At 34.3% G+C, this 13,968-nt stretch overlaps 1 pseudogene; it reads left to right on the forward strand.

Moving 5' to 3' along the window:
* LOC106468335 overlaps positions 1 to 13,968 on the forward strand; it is a 58,936-nt pseudogene that overhangs the window by 37,955 nt on the left and 7,013 nt on the right.

Raw genomic sequence — 13,968 nt, forward strand, 5'->3', positions numbered from 1 at the left:
TTGTGTAGCTTTGTGCATAATTAAACAAACAAAACAAACAAACATTAAAATCCCAGAAACATTCTAATTTAAGACGACACAAAACATGTCTTTTTTTGTTAAGTAATTTTTATTGATCTTAAGTATTATATTTTTTTGCTATACACTTGTAACATGTAGGACAATTTAAAAGTTATAAATCATAAACTATCTTTGAATTTTATCAGAAAGTCAAGCATGCTTCTTTTTTTATTCATAAATTAAAATTAATTGTTTTTATTTTGAATGTTATATTTATATATTTATACATGGATACATCTACAATAACTAGTGCACGTCTCATTTGGATGTACTGGTCAACATATATCCGCCAAGAAAAGTGAGACTTTATGTGTAACAGTTAACAATATCAGCCATTTTGAAATACGTTAATACCGGGGATCATACTGAATCCTGCTACAAAACATTCATATTTATATTATTGAAAAATAAGTACCTAATTTGTATTTGATTCACCCAAGTTCTCTGTTTACGTCATTGTGGATCCAAGTTCGTGAAGTGGGAATCAACTGGCATATGAACGAAGTGAACTTTTACCTTGACTGTTTTAAATAAAATACGTTAAATACAACCTCATCTCTTGTAGCTATAATTTCCGTAGTTACAAGCTTTTAGATCATACTTATAGTTAATAAGAATAAGGCTTGCGATATTATAATTATCATTAATTTCCAGTCAAAGCCAGCTACCAACACTGATCCGAACTAACAATTAACCAAGAAATTAAAGTTCTTACTTATGATAGATAATTGGAATGCTTTAACTTATCAGCTGGTTGCCATTACTATTGGCGATACTTTCGGCCGTAATCCCAATAATATCCCAAGAGGTTCGGCCAGCCTTAAATAATATTGGTTGTACTTAAATCCATATACTAAGCTAACAATGCAAAATAATCCTGATTGTTAAAAAAAAAATTAATAAGAAATGAAAAATAATAACAAAATTGATATTTTATAAACATTAAACAATTTACCCAAAACTGTTCGTGTAACTGATATTAATTTGCAATTGTTTTTACGTGAAAAGTTACTCAATGCTATCTGTGCTGTGTCACTGGGGGTCTAGCATTTAGGAAATAATACAATACAATTTACTCACACTCATTTATTTACACTTTGTTTCATATATTTAAGGTAGATTATTGATTTTCATAGCCCTTAATCTTACATTTATCTATATATATGCATCTCACCTTTTCCATCTTCAGACATTGACGTGAAGGAACCAACCTCTTGTCCAATCACCGGAGACTACTCAGGCGTGGTTCCCGACACAACAGGATTGTGTGCTAAAGTGTCTTCTGACTGTAATAACCCAGATATCATGTTCTACGCCGTTAGCAGCTGTACAAACAGATCTCTTGTTTACGAAGGTAAGAGTGTATCTAAATATCAAAATTAATGGAAGTTGTTCTGTCATAAAAAATAGCCCATGTTACCATTATGTAAGAAAGAGCAACAGTAAAATACACGTTTACCTGTTTCATCTTTTTTAATGTTTACATATTAGATTGGAGTGAAAAACGTTTTCAGATTTACTTATTGCCATAATTATGTTTGATATGGCAAGATGAAAAGAGTCACTGAACAGATCCACGTAGCTCATCCTCTACTTAAATTTCACAATCTCCAGTTTTCTGCTTTCCAAGAGATTTCTCTGAAATCATACTGTATATCACCATGTTTTACAAGCCTTAAAGTGCTCTTACCTATCTCATCTTTGTGGTCTTGAATTGCGAAAGAACGTGAAGCCATATTTCTTCTTCTCCGTAACGACCTCGATCCCAACTAGTTTGGGATCTCTCGACAATATTGTAAGCCAAGAATTTTTACACCCAGGTGGCCGACCCAGATTGCAACCATTTAGGACGAGTGTGTTCTGCAACAGGGATTCGAACTCGCGACCCTCAGATTGCGAGTCGAGCGCCCTAACCACCAGCCCATGCCAGGCTCTAAGGTGAAGCTACACTCTGAGTTGCTGAGAAAATAACCCTATGGTTGTGTAATTCTTGTAGCAAGTTGTACAGAGCTGTCTGTAACACCATATCTTAAAACTTTTCAAGCTCTGTAGGCCCTACTTCTACAGTGTTTACATGTTTCAGAGAAGAGCGCCGAGAAGGATTAGTCAGGCTAATTGTATTGGGTAGAGAAATCCTGGAATACGATTAGAATCAAGCCAATTCCGCCTCCAATATTTTGGTTGCAATAAAAAATTGCTACTGTGATCGTGTACCTCAAATATTTAAGAGTTTTAAGCTGATTCAGGTTTACATAGTGTTATTTTGGTAAGAAGGCGTATTTTTTTCTTCTGAAATTACCGTATTTTATTTCATTTCACCCACTACCTGTGGAAGATTTTGAAACTTGGACAATGAAGTAACGTTACCAGCATACCACAGTTTAATTAGAATATAGCTTTTGGTGGAGTGTTTGAAATGAGTCGTAGCCTCCCTCTTTAGAATTGTGTATGGAAATTAAAAAGGTTGATAAGCAGAATTGTCAAAGTTAAGCAACTGAAGTGGTTTAACAAAATGAATTCACTAAAGCTTGCTTTAGGTCGCACAGTTGAAAGTCTTGGTTTAGTCTGTGAAGTAGAGAAAGAGATTTTCTTGATACATACTGGTTTTATATTTCCCAACCTTCTCTGAATGCAGCTTGTTCAACATCATCACTTGTTGTTTTGTTTTTTCATTATTGGCAGTATTCTGTTCAAAGTGATATTTTCGGCCGGAAAGAAAGACGAGTCGACCTGTAGTTAAGAAGATATTTTAGGGCTCCTCTACTCTTCTATGTGATTCTGTGCATATTCAGCATTATCTCATTATGAGTCTTGCCACTTTTATTAGATACAGTTAATCACGATGGACTTTTTGTGTGTGTTTGAGAGATCACATACTTGTTGAAATTCTTTTAGGGATTTTTGCTTATCATCCATCACAGCACGGTGATCCTGATCGTATTCTGATCTTTCTACACTTTCTTTCGAATTCTCCAGCACAGCAGGGTAATTATGATAGTGCCAATATTCCTGCCTTTTCTACCCTTTCTGTTTACCACCACGTTGAATTTGATCGTGTCAGTCTCTCTGTCCTATCTGCACTTTATTTTGATTCCTTGACTTAATTCTTGATACTTGACTTTTAATTTAGGATTGGTGTTGCACACTAATATTCTTTGTCACTTATGAATTACCTTAACTGTATATACGTTTATGAATCCCTGTTTCTTCTTTCAATGAAAGTTTCTTAGGCTGAAGTCAAGAATGTTTCTATGACAAAGCCCTAGCTGTCATTAGTTTTTTTCTACTTGTTATTGTTATTGAGGCTGCAAAAATGACTGCTGACGTTGATGTTATATATTTTCTTTGATAAATGATTCAGATCTTAGAGGAATTTCTTTATAAATAGATTAACACAGCTATGGCTAGCTAAATCATCAGAGCCAGAGTCATGGTAAGCTCTATTCTCAAGTTTTTCTTCAACCATTTTCCATTCAGTAAAATATTACCCTGAATATACTCGCGTGTATCTTCTCCAGTCACAATACAAAAACAAGAGGTTCCTAAATGGTAGGTTCCATTATAATACAACTGACTGTGTTAACGTTGTCTCCAAATCAAAGTACTTACATTGTTAATGATAAGTTGGCAAACAACCTTGTACGAACATAATGAAGTGATTTATTTTTGTGGGAACATACTATATGTTTAGACAGAACATTGGCCTGTCTTCTTCAAGAAGAACAAAACAGACCAGTCTTCTGTCAAAACATGTAGTATGTTCCCACAAAAATAAATCACTTCATAATACTTATAAATCGTTATTTGCCAACTTATTATATTAGCATTATGTGCTTCCTTACTCCAGTACTTACACTGTTGTGATACGTAAAAAACGCAGACGATACAATATATTATTATTTTTAGTAATAAGTCTTCAACAATACAGTATCGAAATGCTGGAAAGTAAACAAATTTATGAAACCATAGAACACTTTTCGCTATTGTGATATCATTGACAAACTTTTTTCAGATTTATAGTACATTTTATTATATACATCAATGTGGTATAAATATAACATAGATTAGGACATATATACGCGTATATGTCTGTGTGTGTGTGTGTTATGCAAATACACTATCATTGTCGTATTCACGATGTTATGTATCATTTATTAACACTTTTTTTACGTCTCACAACAATATAAGTAACTCAATGGCAGAATTGTTACGTCACATAAAGTGAGTCCCTAAAATAACCGTTACTGTTTTTTTAATTCTGCATTTTGATAAGTACAGTTATGCTGATTAAGACACATACATTTTAGCTATTTTTCATAGCTCTGAGTGTAATGGGGAAAGATCATTGCAATGGCTTTTGGCACAGGGATATTATTGGCGCTACCAAACTGTCATATAGAGCTGTTTGTTCCAAAAAATTACTCGTAATAAGGACGTTAACTCGTGAGAGTAAGTCTGTCATTAATCAGTATTTGGAAACTGCAAGAAACGCTTCCATTCAATCTCTGCAGGATCAGAATTTTAAAACTGTACTTTATAAATAACAAAGGAATTAGAAATTTACCCAGCAATAACAAGGTAGTAACTATAATAAATTAGGTACTTTATTTGAATAAGCATTTCATCCTAGAAGTTGTTGGAATTATTTCCGCAGTAAATCTAATACGTGTGGGTGTTCTCACATTTGTATTACAGTCACTAGTGTTATCAAGTAAAATTTTCCCAATATTTTAAAAACGATATATAAATTTAGTTTTTTCTAAAAATTAAAGAAATGTTGTTTAAATCATGTTTATATGAAGACAGATTATTTGAGCCTCACCTTCTCGCTTATCATGAAAATATTGTTGTTGTTTTTCCACCATTGCTGATACTAATAATCTCATTGCTGACCGGTCATCAGTCATTTTAAAGAGCCAGAAACATAAAGCTCCTAGTAAATATTAAACTCAAAATTTATATATTTTAAAGCATAGCTTTGGCTGTTAGTGACGAATTTAGCGTCACCGATCGTATTCAATCTACTTAGAGGGCGCTGTGATCCTTACAATGATTCATAAAGCTTTAAGGCAAGACACTCATTAATCCCGGTAAATAAACCTATACGCTGTCTACCGATTTTGTTAGACAAAAGGTATTAGCAAAAGGATTATCTGATATTGTGAATAATAATTGTCGCAAAGGTTACCAATCCAAAGAGTGGAGTGACGTATTTAATACAATACCTTACATTAGATGATTCTAGGAATGGTTGTGGTCAAAGTCATAAACGTGAACAATTTTATCCCTGTGTCATAGTACGGTGGGATTGTATCTTTTGTTTGTTCGTTTAATGAGCAGGAAATACCATTTGATGCTTTCTACCTTTCATGCATGCTGGATATCCTATAGTGAACTGTTATAAGCTAAGCCTACTTTTTTATATTTCTTCGTAAGTACTATCCATTTACTCCGTTGAATAAAACGTAAATGTGTCCATGATACTGCATTTTGAAACACTTTTAAACGACCTTTAATATCTGCTAAAATTGTGTTTAGTTTTGTGCTAAACGCGTTTAGCTAGAGGCTTCCAAAAATAAGTTATAATTTATTTTTTTTTTTTTTTTTTTAGTGTTCTTTCCATCACTGATCGTGCAAAGTTCTTAGATAGTAGATATGAATTTCAGCTACACACAAATAAACATATTTTAGATGCTTTGTTAAGACCGGTAACACATTGTAAGGCAATTTGATGGAAGTAATAGATTTTGTTCCCCAAAACTTCTTTTAATTATCCAATGATATCTTATTACCATTTTTGGTTAGCTCGGCTGGCCAATTTTATTCAATTTCACTTATAATAAGTTACAGAAATTTCAAAATTAAGCGTTTACATACATTCTCAAAACAACAATTCTAAGATGTTTTGGACCACTGTTTAATTCTAGAGAGGTATCTTTGATCACTGTTTAATTCTAGAGAGATATCTTTGATCACTGTTTAATTCTAGAGATATCTTTGATCACTGTTTAATTCCAGAGAGGTATCGTGGATCACTGTTTAATTCCAGAGAGGCATCTTGGATCACTGTTTAATTCTAGAGAGATATCTTAGATCACTGTTTAATTCTAGAGAAATATCTTAGCTCACTGTTTAATTCTAGAGAGATATCTTAGATCACTGTTTAATTCTAGAGAAATATCTTAGCTCACTGTTTAATTCTAGAGAGATATCTTAGATCACTGTTTAATTCTAGAGAGATATCTTAGATCACTGTTTAATTCTAGAGAGATATCTTAGATCACTGTTTATTCCAGAGTATCTCTAGTGTCTGAAGTAACTTGATGGATGTAGCCGCGTCTCCCAAGTGTATCTATCCCCTATATGTTCGATGAGATTGAAGTCCGTTGGGCTTGCAGATCAGTACATTCGGTCAGTCCTGTCCTTTTCAAGTCAATCAATTCAGCATTGTAGCAATGAGTCTTATCGTCGATTAAATTGAAATCAGGGCAAATTACATCAATAGGTGAAACACAAAGAGTCGTTGGACACGGTCCCAGTAATGTATGACAGAACTTAGAGATATGTTTCTAACTGTTCGTACACTGCAGGATCCTGTTGCAACTGTAAACGCAAGACAAGTACCAAACCATTGCAACAAGTGAAAATCAACAGTTACCTCCAGGTTACCGTTTTTTTATCAATTATCAGTGAGTTATCTCACTCTCCATTCTTACAAGTTACCACTATGTTACCTTGTTATCGTTCTTCACAAGTTACCACTGGTTACCTCAATGTTTGTTCTTTACAAGTTAATACTAGATTACCTGACTGAATATTTCTTACAAGTTATCACTTGCCTACCTCATTTTCAATCTCTTACAAGTTACCACTAGGTTTCTTCACTGTTTGTTCTTTACACGTTATCACTAGGTTACATGGCTGTTCGTTATCCACAAGTTAACATTAGGCCACCCCATTGTCATTAGGTTACCTCAATGTTCATTATTTACAAGTTATCGCTAGGGTATCTCGATGTCCATTCTTTACAAGTTATCACTAGGTTATCTGGCTATTCATTCTTTACAGGTTACCACTGGTTGCCTCTCCGTCCGTTCTGTAAAGTTACTACTACATTGCCTCACTTTCCGTCTTTTACAAGTTACCATTAGGTTACCTCAATATTCGTTATTTGCAAGTTACCACTAGGTTATCCCGATGTCTATTCTTTACAAGTTATCACTAGGTTGTCTGGCTATTCGTTATCCACAAGATGCCACTAGAATACCTGACCGTTGTCCACGAGATACCAGTAGGATACTTCACTGTTCGTTATTCGCAAGTTACTAGAGTTTAATTGTTGCGCTTTTTTAAGTTCGACTATCGCTCTTAAACATTCTTCACACTATTTCGCAGTTGCTTTAGACAATAAAACTAGACATTTACGTACCTTAAAAATTCTCATTTTCGTGCATGTATGTTCAAATTCGCGGGTCTTCAGCTGCAGATTATTTAAAACATACAACTCATCTTTCCAGGTGAATTTTTTAGTGATAATCCCACCGACAGCCAGAATCTTAACATTCAGAAACTTTTCAACACTTATTTTTTTTTTATATGAGATGTTCTCACTCTTATGATTAAAATATTTGTGCATGTCTACATTATTTATCTTTATTGTTTACAATCACGACCAACTTTACGTATTTTGCCACCCGAGGCAAGATTTGTAATTCCGTCCCCGGTGGAACCCGTAATTATCTTCGGTAAACTCATATGTAACATTACATAACAAAATGCCACAAATTCTAGTAAACTTTTTCAAGCATGCCTATCTTTTTTGTGACTTTGAAATGTTTAAATTTTAGAAGAGCTTGATCATTATTACCTTTTTTAGCTGCACAGCTCTGAGGTACTTTAAGGTATAATTTCTTGAGTTTAGGAGAAACTTGTTTTATCTTTAAGATGATTATTCTACAATTTCTACCCTCCCTTCCTCCTCCCCAGGTGTCTCAGCGGCATGTCTGAAGGTTTATAATGCTAAAATTTGCGTTTCTATACCGCGATGGGCAGAGCACAGATAGTCCATTGTGTAGTTTTGTGTTGAACAACAACCAGTGTCTGTGTCCATGTACAAAATTTTCAGGTCAGTAAACGACGGCAAAGGATATAAAGCGAAGGCAAAATAGTAGATTCTGTTGAGAGTAAATTTAATTAAAATAAAAAATTTATTGATTTTCTGCCCTAAGCAGTTACCTACTCCACCTGACCGTTAAAGCCAGGCCTGGTTACAATCATAAATACCATCAATGTATGTAATGTTTCCACCTAAATCTCATGTAAACTCCGTTTTGCAGTTGTCCATTATATTTTTGTTTTGTTGTTGTTGTTGTTTTATGGTAAAGAAGACCCGAATGTAAAATATAGTTTAGATCCACTATTAAGGAACATCACCAAATTTAAATTGATACAAGTTTCGACACTTTCATGTGTCAATCTACATTTAGTGTTATTGTGTAATAAGTTGTTTTACGTGTGTATTTACCTACTATTGAGACTTTAAATGAGTTTTCCTCAAGTACCTTGGAAGTGTGCCAAACTGTGGATCAGAGGTACGATCGTTATCATCCTGTTGCAGCAAAAAATAAAACAAGATAAAAAATCGTACTCCACATTTTGAGGCCGTGGATTCTTATAAGAGTGACAGTCAAATTGAAATATTCGATTAGAGCAGCCCATGAGTTGCCGGTGAGTGGTGTTGACTAGCTGTCTTCCCTTTAGTCTATCAATTCAAAATGAGGGGCGGTTAGCGCAGATAGCCCGCGAAATTCAACAAAGTAACAGACAGTTTTGGAAATACGGAATAACATTTTAAAATGAAAAGGTAAAAAAAGCCATCGTGACGAAGTGCCCTCTAGCATGTACATAGAATGTATGGGTTTTTGATTGTATATATCTCTATAATCTTTCCACTTGAATATATACCTACTAAAACTTTAATAATATATATATATACCAAATAGACGAAGCATATTAATTCTGGAGTTATCAAATTTATTAAATTTCAAAGAATTAGTCGAGCTCCGAAAAGTAGAATTTCGTTAAAATTGTTAAAATACTTTAATGTTCGCAATGTACATAACATGAAAAGACTATTGAGATTATCTGGATATGTGTTTTAAAAGTTAAATTAGAAGGCCTTAGAGTAAATCCGAAGTTAATCATGACCAAAATCTCATAAAGAACAGCAAATCCTACTCATTCTTTATTTTTTTTTAAAAAGATTCCCCACCAGGAGAACGTCTAGCCATATCACGAATAAGTAAAAGAATCCACGACCCCCCTCCCCCATTGGCTCAGCGGTAAGCCTGAAGGCTTATAACATTAAACCTGGGTTTCGATACCTGCGGGTTTTTTTCCTTCTTTTCGCAATGAGAACAAGAATGCTCATATTCAACCCCTACCATTACAGTTACATACATTAATCTACCTATATCCTCTGGTGTTATTTTAAAAATACTCTGTGTAACAGAAGGGAAAAAACATTCAATGGATTCGACTGGACATATACGGAGGTTTTTTTTTTGTTTTGATTATAATATGATGCGCGTAGCTGACCTTTATATCTTTTTTATCGACGATGTAAAATTTAAAACACACTGGCTCGTCATTCTTCACAAGCACAACCATTTATATACATACCAAGAAGTGTGTTTGCATGTGTCTCTACTATTCACGCCTACACTTTCTGACCGATCTCAACTATAGTTGGTGCACCCTAAGGGGTCTCCGTGGGGTTTCATATGGGGTAGACGGTTGTATCTGACCCCTCCCAGTGTCCCTATCAGTTCCTCGAGCTATTCTATTGATTTCTACCAAACTTCGAAGGCACACCCCTATCACAGACAGCTCGTGTATAGCTTTACGCAGTTTTCCGAAACAAACTGAGGGAAAGACAAATGACGTGAGGAACAAATGCGTTCTAGAAGAGACGACGCTATTGATTCCGGTACAAAGTCATTGTATTTTCACATTCTTATTCATATCGATTTCAGATCTTTACTGATATCTTATGCAGTAAATAGCTCTCTCTAATTTAGAGACAAACGTCATCTTGTGTTTTATGCACTGGTCAACTGGGTTGTTTTTGTGCTTAATAAAGTTATATTTTCACTTTGTATATACACTGTGTTTAGTCTCTTTTTCCAAACTCAGTCTGAGCCATAAACTTAGCTTAATTCTGCCTAGCATTTTCTGCCATTCCTCCTGCTACGACAGCTACTGTTCTGACATGTTAGGTTAACCAGTGTGTCTTAATGATCATTTGCTTGCTTTTCGAAACTGGATGACACGTCTCAACTCAAAATGTGCGACCAGTTATTAAAACTATGGAGTTCACATCATTTCAACAATCAAAACCATGCTGAACATTAGTGGTCATTATGAACGCCATTCGTGTCCTAACACTTCCAAAATGCCCATATTTAAGACCTCGAAGACAGTTTCCATTCACGGGTACAGTAAAGTTGCATAGATGACTCACACAAACAAATATCACAATCCTAACAAGTGAGCCTTTCCCTACGACAGCACTATCACGTGTAGGACACTCTTTACTGACATATAACATTATTTTCTGCAAACAAAATATTTTTCTGTATATCCAAACAATGTAAGTTGCGGACTAAAAACTAAAATGTTCCATGCTTGTTCCTGCTGTTGTGTAATGATGCATAATTTACACATTATAAAAATTTTATATACCTTTTTATAGTTTTAACTTTTATAAGCGTTCCTTATATATGTGTGTGACTTTATAACTTGACCACATAAGTACACACAATCAAAAATAAGATTAACATTGTTTAGTACCGACATTATATTTAAACTGGGTAACAACCGTAAATAGAGAGAACATTAACTGTGAGATACTTCCTGTGACACATCGCTTGGAATGGAGACCTTTCACAACGACACACATGAATGCATCATTATAGTAAGCATTAGACCTTGTATGTGAATATTAGCAATCTGGATGTCCTCTCTCTTTTCTGTGTGACTGTGCAGGTGAGAGGAAAACTGACGTTGACTCTAGCCACAATTATTACAATGTTTTTAGTTCACTTGAATTTTTACTGTTTACTGGAATAGGAATTGTCTAAACGTCCAGGCCAGAGACCTCTAGCGTTCGGTTATAGCTGTCCCTAATTCTGAACAACTGACCAGAATGAGAGTATCCAACCAACTACAATCAACACCACAAGAACCTTGTTCGGTTCTTTGAACTGAATCAAGGATTATCTTTCGATTCTGTAACGCGGTCGCAGTTGAAAACGGCATCATATTTCGAACCTTGAACTGTTCGATCTACAATTCATGTTCATACACGGTTCAACGAGTTACTTAATCCAAAAAAGATGTAGGAATGCATTTTATGGAAATTTACTATTAACATACCAGTTTCTTTACACAATATACCGAAAAAATGCAAAAACAAAATTCATAGTATGAATGACTGAGGGCCGGGCAAGGCCTAATGGTTAGGGTACTCGGAATGTGAGTTTGTGAATTTACGATTCGTGTCCCGCTATCGCTAAAACGTGCTATGAAATTTTGAACTGTGGGTGTGTTATAGGAATGAAGGTCAAATTCCACTGTTCAAATACGTTAATATTTAAAATATTCCACTGTTAGAATAGCCAAATAGCTGGAGATAGGTACTGTTGACTATCTGCCTTCCATTTAGTCTATCAGCTCCAGATTAGAGACATATGTGTGTATAGATATCCCTTGTGTAGCTTTGCACGAAGTTCGGCAAAAACGGCAAAATGAGAAAGCTTTAGATTGGTTCTTCTTAAGCACAAAGCTACACAATGGGCTATCTGCGCTCTGCCCACGAGCGTAGAAACTTTTTTGTTGTTTGTTTGTTTTTTAGCGCCGCTGAGCCATTGAAGGAGGGGGGGACAGCAAGAAGACTCGAATTTCTTGGTAGATTATATATATATATATATTCAGCCCATTGTAACTTGCTATTTTTGTCACAACATTACAAAATAAATCTAAGGAATGTAAAAATATACAAACTATATTGCTTTTTGTCTACTTTTAAATATAAACGTAAGGATTTAAAAAAGCGAATTTATTTGAAATATCATTTCATTTGTAAGGTAAGTGATTTTGGCTACATGGCGTTTGGTTGTCCAAGAATTTCGTCAAAAAATTTTGCATATATTTATTATATATTTGTTTATAGTTGATTGTTCGCGGTTTCCTCAGTCTGTGTCTAGCCAAGCGTTTTTGGGTTAGAGTACGATGCCAAAGTAATGTTTAATTTGAAATTAAAAACATTACGTATGCGAATAAATTATTGAATGCAAATACTAATTAAATTTTACGGTGATAGAAGGACAATTTAATATTTACAAAGTTATTTCAACTCGAAAAAGCCTATATTTTATCTCTATTTTCCGCGAAATGATTATAACGTAGAAAAGGAAAAGGACGCAGGTTCGCGTCTTTTCTATTTCCCGAAGTACCTGTGAAGGATTGAATTATTTCATTATTCTAACTCACAACAACTTCTGTACATAGATTATTGTTTCTCATGGTATTTATCATTTCTATCATAAAAAGGCTTAGCTTAAAATATTTAAAATTACAAGAAAAATAAATACGCATGTGCAAGAAGGAGTATTGAAATTTAAGTTAAAGAATATCAATCATTTATGTTTTGTAAGAAACTATGATTATTGTTACAGTTTATTAATTTCGTGTATATATATTTACATTTGAATAGAAATGTTCATTCAAAAATGGCATATCATACACGAAAATTATAATTTTAATTGTAGTATGCATATAACTACACTTGCACACTACTCATAGTATTATACAGACCAGTAGCTTTTAAATTATAGCACGCGTTTCAACTCACTGTCGTCTTTCTAATATAGCCAAATAAGTCTAAAAGTGAAATGCTTTTTTAATTCTTATTATTTATATCTGGACATACATTTATTTGTCAAACTAATAATAGCTTCATGCATGAGTCATATTTACACCAATGACATAGATGAAAGAATGGTCAATAAATTACTTAAATTTGTAGATGATATTAAGGTCTTGGGTGTTGCTAACTGTGAAGATGATGCTGCTGATTTACAAAACGATTTAGATCATTTAGTGAGTTGGGCAAATAAATGGCAGATGGGTTTTAACTACAATAACTGCATGATAATGTATGGGGGTAATCATAATTTGAATTATAAGTATAATTGGGATGGGAATAAAGCCATCCAAGCAGTGTGATGTTGCTAGTGGTAGAGCAAATAGGATTTTAGGCTGTATCTACAGAAATATTTAATGCAAGTCTAAAGAGGTTATAATTTCATTGTATAGGTCACTGGTTAGGCCATATTTGGAATATTGTATTCAGTCTTGGGCTCTTTACCTTAGGAAAGACATTGAATTATTGGAAAGGGTTCAGAGAAGGGTTACTAGAATGGTGCCTAAGGTGGAGGGGTTGTCATATGAGGAGAGGTTGAAATCTCTCAAATTGTTTTCTCTTGAAAAGAGAAGAGTTAGGAGGGATTGAGGTGTTTAAGATTGTAAAGGGAATTGATAGTGTTGATGCATCATCTTTTTTCATAGTTAACAGTGAGAATAGTAGGACCAGCGGACACAAGTATAAATTTTGGCAGGGTAGGGGTCATCTTCAGCTAAGCCAGTTTTATATTTCTAACAGGTTAGTCGGCCTTTGGAATGGGTTGCCTTCGGATGTTGTGGAGGCAGTAAATTTAAGTGAGTTTAAGAGAAAGTTAGATAAGTATACGAATGATAAAGGCTGGCTTTAAGTTTTTTCTAAAAAGTTATTTATTAATAGTTTTAGTTTAGTTTAGAGGATGGGACAGCCGAGATGGACCAATAGGT

The sequence above is a fragment of the Limulus polyphemus genome, unplaced genomic scaffold (genome assembly GCF_000517525.1).
Source record: "Limulus polyphemus unplaced genomic scaffold, Limulus_polyphemus-2.1.2 Scaffold2969, whole genome shotgun sequence".
In the NCBI taxonomy this organism is placed as follows: Eukaryota; Metazoa; Arthropoda; class Merostomata; order Xiphosura; family Limulidae; genus Limulus; species Limulus polyphemus.